Source organism: Acanthochromis polyacanthus, chromosome 14, assembly GCF_021347895.1.
Source record: "Acanthochromis polyacanthus isolate Apoly-LR-REF ecotype Palm Island chromosome 14, KAUST_Apoly_ChrSc, whole genome shotgun sequence".
NCBI classification, from domain to species: domain Eukaryota; kingdom Metazoa; phylum Chordata; class Actinopteri; family Pomacentridae; genus Acanthochromis; species Acanthochromis polyacanthus.
Genome location: NC_067126.1, coordinates 6,563,818 through 6,579,479, shown reverse-complemented (window position 1 = coordinate 6,579,479; position 15,662 = coordinate 6,563,818).

Here is a 15,662-nt window from a genome sequence, read left to right as displayed (position 1 = left end):
AAGGAAAAGAAACAGACAGAATAGCCCTTTTTGTTTTTCTACTTGGCAGGACAAGTAGACAGGAAGTGAGGTCACACCTGAGATCTGAGAGAACAAAGAACATGGAGGACAATACAGAGAAGTGAGAGTGAACATTTTATGATTCCAATTTCTGTTCAATTTGATTAAAAGAGGAATGTATTGAAGCAAACAGAGCTGTTTTGAAATTCAGATTGACATTCCCTGGTCCATAAGGATTTGAGCTAATCCCAAGAGCAGGGCTGGATTTCTGTCCTTCCACCTCTTTGGATGGACATTTGCAGCTTTTGTTGGACTCTGGTTGAGTTCAGCCTCCTATTTTTGATATTTTTTCTCTTGAGGATAGTACATCCCCAACACTCCATTATCTCACAGAAATTCACCCATACCTCTAAAAACTGAACCGCAGAGCAGGAAGCAAAATGAAATGGAAATTACCCTTGAAAGAGAACTAGTTTTTGGTTTTCAGTTGGATATTCTCCTCTGTCTTGTAGTTTTGTAGCAACGGAGTTAAGCTCTGGCCTGTTTTTGTAATTATATATGGTCATCTTTTTGAGAATAACTTGTATTCCAATGTCTGACGCCCAACTCAGTTTGACTAATTTGAATATTAGCTAGCCCCCTCATGCTTTAACTAAAATTCTACACTGTATTTTTGCCTTCTTTTTCATGGATCATACACAATATTTAGGCTTATTCATGCTATCCGTGTCTACCAGGAGGTATGCATGACCTAAATCGTATAACCCTGAATGTGATGTCCTCATTCAGCCTAAAATATTTCTGTACACTACTCTACTGCAAAGAATAAGACTTAAAACAAATGCCTTTATGACTCATCTTGACCAGATTTGCAACTGAATTGGCGGTCGCTGGGCTTTGATTTGTTCACTTTTCATTAACAGTTCTTAAACATAGTTGGAAGCACTAAATTCTCCAGATATCCTGTATGTCCATCCACTGTGCTCGACGTATCTCAGAGATAATCAGATTGTACACTGTAAAAAGTGCAAGATGAATATTTGTCGTCATGGATCATGCATAATTTTAAGGCCAAATCATGCTTTCTGCATCTGTGTGTGATGTAAATTTTGTCATCTGCAATGGACCCCTCTCCAAATGTCCTCATGCAGCCTGCAGTCTGGACTGCACAGAAAACTACAAAACAAATGCTTGTTAAGAGGAGATTGTACAAGGATGTGCTTTGATATGCATAAAAACAGTAGAAAATCCTAAATTCTCCAGATATCCCGTGCTGGGTCTGCTACTGTGCTTGACAAACCTCAGGGATAATCAGATTTCACAATGTAAAACTGCAAAGTCGTAGGAAGTGAAACTTTTGTGTCAGTGTAAGGCAAGGATCCACACATTCCACGTTGTCACTAAACTATAAACACACACTTTAAATCATGGCAGAAAAAGTTGGACATGGTCTGGAAGTGAACGACAAAAACACAATGACTCCCCAGAAAACAAGAGGGGGCGTCCCTTAAGTATTGGCAACGAATTCCTACTTCTCTGTATCTTTATTTTAAGGACAATGCATAATGTTAAAGTCAATTCATGCTTTTTGCATCCTCAAGGGTGTGTATGTCGTCGATTTAATCTTCCATAAGTCCACAAGGCTCATCTGGTTTTCTGTACTTTCAGCCATGACTGAGCTGTTTCCATAGAGGTGCAGGACTGTATACTGCAGTAAAAAAAAAATAAGTAAAAATGTAAAACTGCTTGGAGTTTAAAAGGCTAATCTTCTTTTCATGCATTTGTTCTGCCACTACTTTCCTTTTCTTTAAACCCTCATGACTTACTTTGTCCCTAAACTCTCTACATTTTACTTACGCGTATTTAGTGATTACATTTGTTTAGTTTTTTTAAATTTTGCATAATGTTACAAGACAACCCGGAATAATGTTTGGGCCCACACTTGCCTATGAGGACAGGAAGTCTCGTTTTCTCGGGGTGATTATGACAATAATTAGACTTAACATATGCATAATCTGTTGCTTTTGAAAGTATTTAGACTGCTACGCTTCACATGACAAACTTCTTTTAATGCATTTGTTCACCAGTTACTCTTTTTTCCATTTCTCAGTGATGAATTAATTATAAAGTTAGGTGTATTCATGTAGCACTGCAAATAGGAGATCAAAAAGGTCAGAAAGTTAGCAGAAAGTTAGTAGAAAGCAAGTTTTAAAAGTGATGTGAAGAGCTGTTGTGGTTTGTGAGCCTCAGAGGAATGAATTAGCGGTTCATTTACTATAACAGTGTCTTGAGGCAGACTTCTGATTTGTAATATTCAGCTGTATGTGTTAGAGATGATGTAAGGATGCTGTAATGATTGCAGTTTACTGTGACCTCCCATGTATGATACCTCAGGTAAACAACAGGCCTCGGGGGATGGTCCGACTACAGCCAACAGCTAATTATGACCCAGTGGCCACAGTCGGCTGGACTCGTGGGATCTTCTGCCATCATTTACCTCAGAAAGATCTGTCAAACTGATGCAACATGATGACAAACACCGCTTTTTACCCCTGACACCAAAGAACTTTCACTTTAATTGCCTTTGTAATGAGTCGCTAATTTAAGCAAAGTAACCATCACAACAACAGAGATGGTCAACAGGTCATTATCTCTTTGGTCCTTAGATAATAATTAATCTCCAGGTTGGTCTTAACCCTCACAAACATGACAATTAGCCAACAACACCATAATGAAAATAATAATAATAGTAAAAGAGTTTGGCTTATTAAAACAAATTAGTACATGTGGCTGCTTGCTTTTATTTTGTATGTTCCAACAAAGAAAATTATATTATCTTATTTATTTATATTCCTTTTAGATGAATAATCCTCTACTGGTGCATTTGATTAATTAATTCATCCCTTTATCAGGGATGTAATAAGTATTTTATCTTAAAGACACAATAAGATAAGATTACAAAGCTTTACAATTAAATTCCAGATGAGTTTCTCCCTTTTAAACATACAAGAAAAATAAGTTAAGAAAACAAAATAAGAATATTAAATCACTAAATAGTGGAGTAAAAGACATAAAGAGAAATTTTTACAAGAAAATGCACAAAAAATGTCAGGTGGCAGCATATAACAAAAGAATAGGGCATGGCAAAAGTGATATAGTGGCAATTTAGTTATCACATTTCAAATGAAAATAAAAAAATCTTGCATAATATTACAAACCAACCAGGAAATATGTTCAGCTCCATGGTTGCCAGTGACGACGGGAAGTCTCATGTTCTCTGGTTGACATTTTTCACTTGATTTTTAAGGGTGATTATAATAATAATTAGAGTTAGTATTTACATAATGCGTTGCTTGAGAAAGTATTGAGACTCCTACACTGTGTGTCGAAGTGACATTTTTAGGTCTGATTTAAACCACTCAAGCACAGTCACACATTTATCCTAATGCCGCTTTAGGCAATCTGAGTAAAACTAGAGAAAAGTAAAAATTTTGTGTGTCTTTGGGACAGTTTTCCAACACAAACACAAACTTTACGTTGTACACAAACACAGCACAAAATTGGTAGATGCCACACTGTGGCTATGAGTCATGGGAAAAAGAAGAGAGAAACATAACGAGGATTGAAAAACTATGGGAGATAAGACATAATAAGATTTTTGGGGTTTCTGTGTAGCAGAAAGAAAAAGGAAAAGAACAGTAAAAACCAGTAAAAAAAAACAACCTTGGAGTCATTTTTGACAGTGACTTGAGACTTGACAGGCAAACTGCTTGTGTTGTTCAGGCTAGCTCTTTCCAGCTACGTCTGCTCACTGAGGTCAAGCCCTTCCTTTCAAAACCTGACCTGGAGAAGGCCATTCATGCTTTCATCAGTTCTCACATCGACTGCTATAACGCACTTTATTTTGGTATCACACATTCATCACTCCGTCGATTACAGCTGTCTTTTACTGTTGATGCTCCGAGACTCAAAAACGCACTTTCACTGGAACTTCTTGTGTTCACCGACCTGCCGCCATTCAAGCTGAGACTGAAAACCCACCTAGTCAGACATGCCTTCGACTCCTAGGACTGTTTTATTCTCATTTCACCCAAAATGCCTTATTTAAATGTTACTGATTCATCTGTGCTGCATTTTGGTTTTATAGTTATTATGGCTTTGTGGTTTTCGTGGTTTTTTGGTTTTTATTGTTTTGTGGTAACCAAATTGTATTGTTTTGTTTTATTGTGGTGATGGAAACCACTTTGGTCTTCTTTTATGTTGTTGTAAAGTGCTCTATAAATAACTTTTGATTGACTGATTGACATAATAGCCCTTTTTGTTTTTCTACTTGGCAGGAAAAGTAGACAGGAAGTGAGGTCACACCTGAGAGCTGAGAGAACAAAGAACATGGAGGACAATACAGAGAAGTGAGAGTGAACATTTTATGATTCCAGTCTCTCTAAAAGTTTGCTTTAAAGAAGAATGTATTGAAGCAAACAGAGCACTTTTGGAATTCAGATTGGCATTCCCTGGTCCATAAGGATTCAAGTTAATCTCAGGAGCAGGGCTGGATTTCTGTCCTTCCACCTCTTTGGATGGACATTTGCAGCTTTTGTTGGACCCTGGTTGAGTTAAGTCCTCTATTTTCTATATTTTTTCTCTTTAGGATGCATCCTCAACACTCCATTACCTCACAGAAACTCACCCACACCTCTAAAGCATGAAAACAAAATGAAATGAATTCAAGTAAATGGAAATCGTCCTTGAAAGAGAATTAGTTTCTGGTTTTCCGTTGTATACTTCTCTTCTGTCTTGCAGTTTTGTAGCAATGGACTTAAGGGTTAGGGACAAACCTCAGGGACAATCAGACTGTACACTGTAAAATTGAAAAGTCATAGAAAGTAAAACTTTTCTTTCAATGTGGGGCAAGGATCCATAGATACCACACTGTCACTATAAATCATGAGAGATAAAGCAGTGGCGGTGTATTTTTGTCATGAATCTCTCGTCTTCTGTATCTTTATTTTCACGCACCATGCGTAATGTTAAGGTCATATCTCAAACAATGGTCTGCTCCATGGAAGTACCATAGGGTTAAATTTTGGGCCATCTGCTTTTCACTTTGTACATAAACGACCTCCCATCAGTGTGTGAAGATGATGTAAAAATCCAGATGTACACTGTTTTCCACACTCAGGGGAAGGATGCTGTGAACAGGTTGCTGACAGACTATCAGATGTAGTGGTGAAAATGACAAAATGGCTGAATAAATCATGTCTCACCAAAAACTTCAGAAAAACTGACACTATATTTTTCCATACTAAACAACAACAAATGGATTGTCCTAACACTACGATCACTGGAGAAGCCATAAAAAATGCCAGGTCATAAATATGTCAGTGCTACATTAGACTCCATGCTCAGCTTTAAAAAGCCTGTTAAACCAATGAGACTGACACTGAAATACAACCTCTCTCACTTAAGAAGTATCAGAAACTCTGTTACTTTTGATGGTGCAAAAAGCCTTTTTTATGTTTCGATTATGTCACAGTTCGCACATTGTATCTCATACTGGTCACAAGCCAACAGAACAACTTTGAAACCTCTCGAATCCTGATATAGACAAACCATTAATAAAATCCTGAAGAAGATGCAACAGTATCACCAATGCTGGATAAGTATGGAATGTTAAAATTTCAAAGTGTGATCGTGTGTGCAAATGTACGTTTGGTTGGGTTATGCGCCCTCACCTCTTAAGTTTTTTATTCATTGCACATCTGGAAATACTGCCAGGACAGCAAAGGCTTCGTCTAAGTAGCAGTGTCGCAATTTTAGGTAAAACTGCCTTTGGACAAACGTCTTTTTCCTACAAAGCAATAACAGAATGGAATAGCTCCACTCTGAACTAAAGACTGTAACTAAGGACTTAATTAAGGACTTTTCTATTGGGACTAAAAATATAGATCTGGAGAAACCAGTATGACTTTTACTGTGTGAATGTAAGATCCTTTTCTGGTTTCTCTCTTGCCTGCTACAGGGACTGCAGATGGAAACTAGCGAGTGTGCTATAATCTGGTACAGAGCACTTGTAACTTTGTGTTTAGTGTTCTCCTATACATAGTCTCTGTCAAATAAACTAATAATAAAAAAGTAAAAATGCTTCGTATATTCTCAAGGTATGACATACATTTCATCTTCCATCCAAGTCCACCTTCATATGTCATTTACATATTCTGTCACTCTTGTATATTCTGTAGATTTTTTTCTATATTGTATTTTCTGTATTTTTTCATCTTATTTCACTTTATTTTATCTTGTTTTACCTTTGTTTTATACCCTAATATCCTGTGTTGTCTTATTGTTTGACTCTTCTTAAATATCCATGCTGCAGTAACAATATAATTTCTCTCTGGGGATGAATAAAGTTCATCTAAGTCTTAATCCACATGGCTCATCTAGTTTTCTGTAGTTTCTGTACAGAGCTGTTTCCATAGAGGTGCAGGACTGCAAACTACAGTTAAAAAAAACTGACTAAAAATGTAGAACTGCTTGGAATTTAAAGGGCTAATCTTCTTTTAATGCACTTGTTCTGCAACTACTTTCCTTTTCTTTAAACCCTCATGACTTACAGTGCCTCTAACCTCCCTGCTTTTTACAAATCTTGCATAATGTTACAAGACAATCAGGAATAATGTTCAGGCCCACACTTGCCTATGAGGACAGGAAGTCTCATGTTCTCTGGTTGACATAGCTTTTAGGGGTGATTATGACAATAATTAGACTTAACATATGCATAATCTGTTGCTTTTGAAAGTATTTAGACTGCTACACTTCACATGACAAACTTCTTTTAATGCATTTGTTCACCAGTTACTCTTCTTTCAATTTCTCAGTGATGAATTAATTATAAAGTTAGGTGTATTCATGTAGCACTGCAAATAAGAGATCAAAAAGGTCAGAAAGTTATCAGAAAGTTAGTAGAAAGCAAATTTTAAAAGTGATGTGAAGAGCTGTTGTGGTTTGTGAGCCTCAGAGGAATGAATTAGTGGTTTATTTACTATAACAGTGTCTTGAGGCAGATTTCTGATTTGTAATATTCAGCTGTATGTGTTAGAGATGATGTAAGGATGCTGTAATGATTGCAGTTTACTGTGACCTCCCATGTATGATACCTCAGGTAAACAACAGGCCTCGGGGGATGGTCCGACTACAGCCAACAGCTAATTATGACCCAGTGGCCACAGTCGGCTGGACTCGTGGGATCTTCTGCCATCATTTACCTCAGAAAGATCTGTCAAACTGATGCAACATGATGACAAACACCGCTTTTTACCCCTGACACCAAAGAACTTTCACTTTAATTGCCTTTGTAATGAGTCGCTAATTTAAGCGAAGTAACCATCACAACAACAGAGGTGGTCAACAGGTCATTATCTCTCTGGTCCTTAGATAATAATTAATCTCCAGGTTGGTCTTAACCCTCACAAACATGACAATTAGCCAACAACACCATAATGATAATAATAATAATAGTAAAAGAGTTTGGCTTATTAAAACAAATTAGTACATGTGGCTGCTTGCTTTTGTTTTGGATTTTTTTGTTAACGTCAGTGTTCTAATTAAAAGATGTATATTATCTTATTTATATTTCTTTTAGAGGAATAATCCTCTATTGATAGATTTCATTAATTATTTCATCCCTTCATCAGGCATGAATTAATTAGAATGTAAGGTTTATTCTTGTAGGGCTGCAAATATAGGAGGTCAAAAAGGTTACAAATTTAGCAGAAAGCACATCCTAAAGCCTAAAGCTAACATGCTTGCAATGCTGTTTTAGTTTTTTTCCATTTTTGCAAAAATTAATTATCAAAGAATCCTTAATTTTTGTCTTTTCTCAATGATTTCTAGCACTAAAACTGTGTCATACTGAACAGACACCATCTGAGGTCTAAGACTTTATATTGCTGTGAAAAAAAATGAGGAAAAAATGTGACAGGAGCCAAAAAAATGAATAATACATAACAATGAATTAAAAAATGCCTAGAAACTGCTTGTGGTTTAATTTAATCCTCTTGTGGTACATTTGATCTGAAACTACTTTTCTTTCCTTTTATTAGTGATTAATTAATTAGAATGTCAGATGTAATCATGTATTCATGCACATTTTGTCACTTTTTGTCTCGTTTTCTCATATATGTAATTTTTTTGTCTCATTTTTGTCATTTGTCCATTTTTTGTCACTTTGTAACCTTTTTCACTCATGTTTTGTCTCTTTTTTGATTTGTTTCATGTCGTTTGTCTCATTTTTTGTCATTGTGTCTCGCTTTTGTTGTAATATTTTGTCTTGTTTTGTTGTTTTTTCTTATTTTGTCTGACTTTTGTCATTTTGATCACAAAGTAAAATATATTATTCAGTTCCAGATGACTGCATGTTTTGTTCCTTTGTACACACTCTGTGATCTGTAGATTGTAATGTGTAAATGAGAAGGTAGTGTCTACAGATACAGACCCGTACCCATAGCCTGTGGGCTACGGATACGGCACTTTCCATTTGCCAGACACATACGGACCCGTACGCGAGTCTCGCGAGTCAAGAAGCTGCTAACCACTGCAAACTGTTGAAAGGTAAGCAAAGGTTAAGGTTAGGGTTAGTGTTAGGGTCAGGTTTAGGGTCTGTACCTGTAGTACCGATGCTAAGGGTCCGTACCGCTAGCGTCTACCGGGAGTCACATGACCAGATCTCGCGTATCTGATTGGCAAATGGCAAGTGCCGTATCCGTAGTCCACAGGCTACGGGTACGGGTCCGTACCTCTAGCAACAACCAAATGAGAAACTGAGGCATAATGTCGCTGAAATAGAATTTTACCTTTTTTTTAAATAGAAATTTCAGGTTATTCATAATGTTTAGTAAAAAAAAAAAAAAAAGACGCTTCATTTAATATGAAAATTATTCCATTAAAACAAAGGAAATATTTAGAGTTGTGGTTATTTATAGATTATTATGCTCTGATTTGTCAGGCCCACTTGGCCCCTGAACTAAAATGAGTTTGACACCCCTGTTCTACACAAAGTTAATGTGGTAAATGACTATTCTAGCTGCAAACGGCTGATTTTTAATGGAATATCTTCGTAGGGGTACAGAGGAATATTTGCTGTGTTCTAATGCTACATTGTGTTAGCTAATGGTGTTGGAAGGCTTATTGATGATTAGAAAAGCCGTGTGCAGTTATGTTAAGAATAAAAGTGTGAATTTTCATGGAAAGCATGAAATTGCCTGGGTGACCCTAAACTATTGAATAGTAGTGAATATTTATGTGTTATTAATTTAAGTATCACATGTATTACAATACTGAATCTGCTATGTAGATTGAAAAAGCACCTCTGATTTTAAATTTGCAGTAGTTTCGTTATTCTGGGTGACCCCAGACTTTTGAACAGTCGCATATTCAGACACATTTATCTTTAAAACTTCCATTGAAATCAACCAGCACCGATTAACAAAATGTAGAGAACAAACAGGCAGGAAATAAAACATAGATTAAAACATTATTCATCTATTTTTTAAATAATAAAACTGCTAAACGTTTCCTACGTTTTTATGAGTCTCTTTAGTTTTTATCTAAAATACAAACACTACAGATGGCACCATTTTTAATAATGTGGGCGTCGGTTTGTGAATTTTGGAAACAGGTTTGGGTCTTGGGTTCCTCTGTTTTCCTATTTCTGCTCCTGTTCTGTTTCTGCCTCTCTTTCTGAAGGATCAGTGTTAATCGCCGAGAAGGTGACCCAGTGACCATTACTCTGCTGTAACCCCCAACGCACACACACATAAACACATAATGGCAGATGTTGCAGCGGGATTTAATGCGTCACAACTATCATTGTGTGTTGCCATCTTAACACTGCGTCGCCTGCTGCTGCTAAACATGTCTGAATTTTTGTGTGTTTGTTCGCCTGTCCTTTTGGGGACCTATATGAGCCAGAGTCGTTATGGGGACATCCTTGGAATGTGGGGACGTTCCAGCTGTACCTCGCTTTAGGACTTGCTCTGTGACTCCAGTTTATGTTTGGGGTGAAGGGGCAGATAATGCATTGTGTCACTGAGGGTCCTTGCAAACACAGAAGCACAGATGTGTGTGTGTTTGTACTGTGTGTGCGGCTAAAAGCAGCGAAGGGTTAAGAAGCTTTGTGATCTGTTGATGTACTTAAAGTGAGTGAGAAAATAGATATAGATGAAATGAGGAAGCTTTACGACACACGAGCAAGAGGGTGAAGTGAATATGGAGACAGAAAGAGACAGGGTGAGCGACGGAAGAGGGCGAGCTGGGGGAAAGAAAAAGATTTAAAATATCCCTAAAGAAAGCAAAGAGAAGCAGAAGAGCGGGGGAGGTTGGTGGATTAAGTCGGGTTAGTAGGATTAGTGTCAGTTTTGGTTTGGTAGTAAACTCACATCCGTGTCAGTCAGCACTGGCTGCTGCTGACACGCTCACGCTGCTGATTCACTTCAGCCCAGAGATCAGAATCATCACGAAACTGGACCACAGGAGGAGGAGGAGGTTAGTCGGTCTGGTTGAACATTTTCAACTCTTGTAGTCTGACGATATGTGAGTAGTTGTATGTGTGTTTGTGTGTACTCATTAGACAAAAACAGCTCAGAAATCTGACTTCACGGCCTTCCTAGTGGCCCTGTGAGGCTGTACCTGTGCACAATTGTCCTTTGAGCTACATGCTAACATGCGTGCTATGCTTATTCAATTCTTGTAAAATTGCTAATCAAAGAAGACTTCATTTTTGTATTTTTTTGTATGATTTCCAGCATTATAAGTGTGTCATATTGAACAGACACCATTTGCTGTTTCTATAGAGGTTCAGGGCTCTATATTGCAGTAAAAACATGTGACAGAAGCCAAAAAATGAATTAAAAATGTTTGGAAACTGCTTGTGGTTTCAAGGAATAATCCTCTTTAGTTGCAACTACTGTCCTTTTTCTTTTACCACTGATGAATTAATACAAATGGCAGGCTTATTTGAGTAAAGCTGGATATCTTAGGAGGTCAAAAAGGTTATAAACTCAGCAGACAGCATATCCTGAACATGATGTGAAGAGCTACTTTGAGTTAAAAGCTAACATGCTCACTATTCTTTTTTAGTTGTGTCACTTTTTGTAAAGTTAACAATCAAAGAAGCCTTCATTTTTGTCTTTATTCATGATTTCTATCATTACAACTGTGTCATACTGAACAGACACCACTTGCTGTTTCCATAGAGGTTCAGGACTTTATATAGCAGTGAAAAAACTGAGGAAAAATATGACAGGAGACAAATAAAAGATAAAGAAAAAAAGGACGCCCAGAAACTGGTTTTGGTTTAGATAAATAATCCTCTTTTGATGCATTTGATCTGCAACTACTTTTCTTTCCCTTTATCAGTTATGAATTGATAAAAATGTCAGGCTTTTCTTATGTAAAGCTGGAAATCCTAGGAGGTCAAAAAGCTTATAAACTCAACAGAAAGCACATCCTAAAGCTAAAAGCTAACCCGCTCGCTATGCTTTTTCAATTATTTAAATTTTAGTAAAATTACTAATCAAACAAGCCTTCACTTTTGTCTTTTTTATGATTTATAGCATTGTAGCTGTGTCATACTGGACAGGCACAATTTGCTGTTTTCGTAGAAGCTCAAGACTTTATATTGCAGTGGAAACATGTAACTGGAGCCAAAAAATAAATAAAAAATGCTCACAAAGTGCTTGTGACTTTGAGGAATAATCCTCTTTTTATGCATTCGATCTGCAACTGTATTTTTTTTTCGCTTTTATCAGTGATGAATTAATGAGAATGTCAGACTTATTCATGTAAAGCTGGAAATCCTAAGAGGTAAAAAAAGGTTATAAACTTAGCAGAAAACACATCCTGATCATGATGTGAAAAACTGCTTTGAGCTAAAAGCTAACATGCTCGCTATGCCTTTTCAGTTACTTTTGTTTTTGTAAAATTAACAGTCAAAGAAGCTTTCATCTTTGTCCTTTTTATGCTTTATAGCCAAACAACTGTGTCATACTGAACAGGTGTAGTTGAACTGTTTCCATAGAGGTGCAGGACTTCATATTGCAGTGAAAAAACTGAGTAAAAATATGCCAGGAGCCACAGTTTAGAAAAATAATCCTCTTTTCCTTTCCTTTCTTTTTATCAGTGATGAATTACTAAGAAGGTCAGGCTTATTCATGTAGGGCTGCAAATCTTAGGAGGTCAAAAAGGTCAAAGATTTAGCAGAAAGCACATCCTAAAAGTGATGTGAGGAGCTGCTTTGAGCTAAAAGCTAACATGTCTGCTATGATTTTTTCATTTGTTTTCTTTTAAGATTTTTTTGATTTACTTAGACGTCACTTAAACAAGAAAGGACTTCTGAAGGAGGAGTTACATACAGAATAATTAATGGGTTTGCGATGCTTTGTCAGGACTCTTTACTGTCACCTTTCAACACACTGATGATATGTGTCCACGGGGGATTTGTAGAGGTTTAGGTTTTTAGGTTTTAGTTTAGTTCGCTTCCCAACATCGGACAGTTGTTGGGCGTAAGATTTGGCAGTGTCATGTTAGGTAATCAGCAGGTGCTCTTCAACAGGAATCCAGTACAGACTTCTTCTTCTTGTAACTAATTGGACAAACGCTTCACTTGGAGGCTGCCTGCTGCTGCGTTTCAAACTGCACCAACACGGCAGCTCGTTTGGAAATTTTCTGTGTTTCAGAAAACCTTTGAGGCAAGTAATGAGCTGCTGACTCTGTCCTCATTTTAGAGCGATAATGGCTAGTTTAAAACTTCAATGGAAGTTTCAGAGGCGGCATATCTTGTCCGACGCTCATTGTTTGCGTAAAGTGGCCACGACCTCAACTTTACATGTATACGTACTTTGAGAACCTTTTAGGTAGTAAAACACACACCAATAATTCAAAACTGATCATTCTCTGCTGGCTGATACTGGATTTTCGGGGCAGATGCCAGTTTTTAGTGGAAAAATATTCTTATCCTGTTATATATTATTGATGTGATTCAGGATTTTGTTGATTATCTTCTTAATGAATCAATAGTTGCCCAACAAAAGGCAAGAAAAGGGGGAAAAATGTCGATCAGTGTTGTCCAAGATGATGTCCTCAAATGTCTTGTTATATCCACAACCCAAAGATACAGTTTACTGATTTCTATTTATGTCAAATTAGCTGAGAAGATGTTTCCAGGTCCAACTGGTTGGGAATCAGAGCCATGAAAACCGAGTTAGAGGCTTTTATCTCCAAGTTTAATGACCAACATCCAACCATAACCTCCATTGTGAAAGAAAGTTATTTTTTATCCCCAAAAAGTTGACATTGTAGGAAAGACTTTTACCCGGGTGGAACTTGGTTTCTCTTCTGTATTGAACAATTATTGGGCTTGAGTTTAATTTAGTTTTATTGTTTACTTTTAGCGTTCACTGCCTGTTTTGTGAAGTTTAAGCACCAAAAGTACATGGTTTGGGCTAAAATACATCTCTTTCACTACATTTTCTAGGAGATGAATCCTTCCCCATCTAATAAATAAGTGCTTGGCTGTTTAGAAGTGACAGCATTTAATAAAATACATGTGATTTTGTGATACGTCACAAGCAAATGTGCCCCTCAAAGCTCAAATGAGAATGCAGTTTAGTTGTACACAAACGTAACTTTTTGGTTTTATTGCAAACTCATCCCAATGTTTGTTGTTTTCTAGAAAAGACATATTTGTAGTAAAAAAATAAACAATGTGACACAAACTTCTGGTCTGGCAGACAAAAGTATAGAACAAACCTAAAAATGGACATATAAGATGTCATGTTGAACCATGGCAACACTGTGGAAAAGATCCTCAATTTTGGAATGCCCAATAGGAGTAACACAAGGTATAAGCACACCAGTTTTTTTTCTTTGAATTGCCTTTTATCAACCAGATAAATCAAAAACCATATGAAGTTTATTCATATAACATGTTTTAAAATGACTAAAGTTGACCAAAGTGCTGCAGAAAGATCTCAATTGTCATTTTTAAAACAGATTTTCTTAGTTTTTAAAAGTTAAAGAGGTGTTAACAACCAGTTTACATGCATACTGGGTGAATCAGCACGTCTTTTGTGGTCACGTAATGGATTTCAATTAAATTTACACCAATTTTGACTTTCTAAACAGCCAACAAATTGCTCAACATCAGACGTAACAAACAGTAGTGACTAGTTTCAGTGCCTCTTAAGGAAAGTCAGGACTTTTTAGGTCTGATTGAGGTCAGGTCCTGGAAAGTGTAAGTGGAAACGGAAGCTGAGGCCAGATAAGAAGCTAAAGTAAATTAGCCCACATTTAGAAACCTGCTGCTGTAAGAGGAAGGACTAAAATAAGCTGAACGTTCACTTCGGTTTTCCCCTGTGCTTGTTTCACTGAGAGTGAATTAATCTATTAAAAGACAAACAACGATCAATTATTCATTTGTTATAGAAAGATTTAATGCAAAACTGGGGGAAAAAATGAAGGTTTTTTTTCATTTATCGTTTATCAAATATGAAGACTTCTTGCTTTTCTCAGTTTTATATCAAGTTGAATTGAATATCCTTGCAGTTTGGATGGTTAGTGAAACAAAACTAAACATCTGAAGACATTACCTTGGAGAAACAGAGATCAATATTTTCGGAAATTGATCACAGATTGCCAACAAACCTGCATATTTCTCATATCTTGCATTTCAGTTCAGCAGTTCAGCACTCATGCATAGATAACTATTGTGCAGGATATCCTGAATAAATGTTTGCTTTTTCTATCTGCCACACCGGGACCACTACTGTACTTTTACAAGTAGTACTTTGTTCCTTAAAATCACACAGTTTACTGTATTAAAGCATCTAAAAAAAAAAACACTTGTAGTTCACAGATATTTGCTGTTATTTTCACCAGTTTTTGTAGTATTCTTACATTTTATAAACATATTTTTTTTCTGGCAGCGGATAGATATTTAGATATTATTTAGATAAATAGATATTTAAATGGTGATTTAGAAGTTTTAAATGAAATCGTTCATAGAAATTTGCTTGAAACATCACTTAGTGAAGCAGAAAAATTAAAACTGTCACAGTTCCACTCTGATCAAAAACTGTGAAAGTTTCATTTTAATTTTAAATTCTAAATTTCATGCATGATGCAGTGAATTGGGATGAACTTTTTCATCATGATAATGCACCTTAACCTTTAACTGTTGTAGTCTGTAGTATGGAATGAGCTGTTTTCTCTATTAACTATAGGTGGTTCAAGCTTCTCCTGTAAAACACCGTGAAGCAGATGATTGTGGGTCAGAATGCACAAATAAACATGTTGTTTTACAAGGACATGGTATTTTTAGCATTTGATATATTATGTGCTAGGACGATTGCAAGAAAGCCCAATTCTGTTATTCCAGCTCCAAATATTCTGTGATATATTCAACCCAAAGTGAAAGCAGCCATGAAGGAAGCCATAGAAGTTGCACACAAAGTCTGCTGAAATTAGTGTTTTGTTTTGGGGTTTTTTTGTCGTTAAGGTTGTCAGTAAGAATATACACTACCGTTTAAAAGTTTGGGGTCACCCAGACAACTTCATGTTTTCCCTGAAAACTCACACTTTTATCCATGTGCTAACATAACAGCACAAGG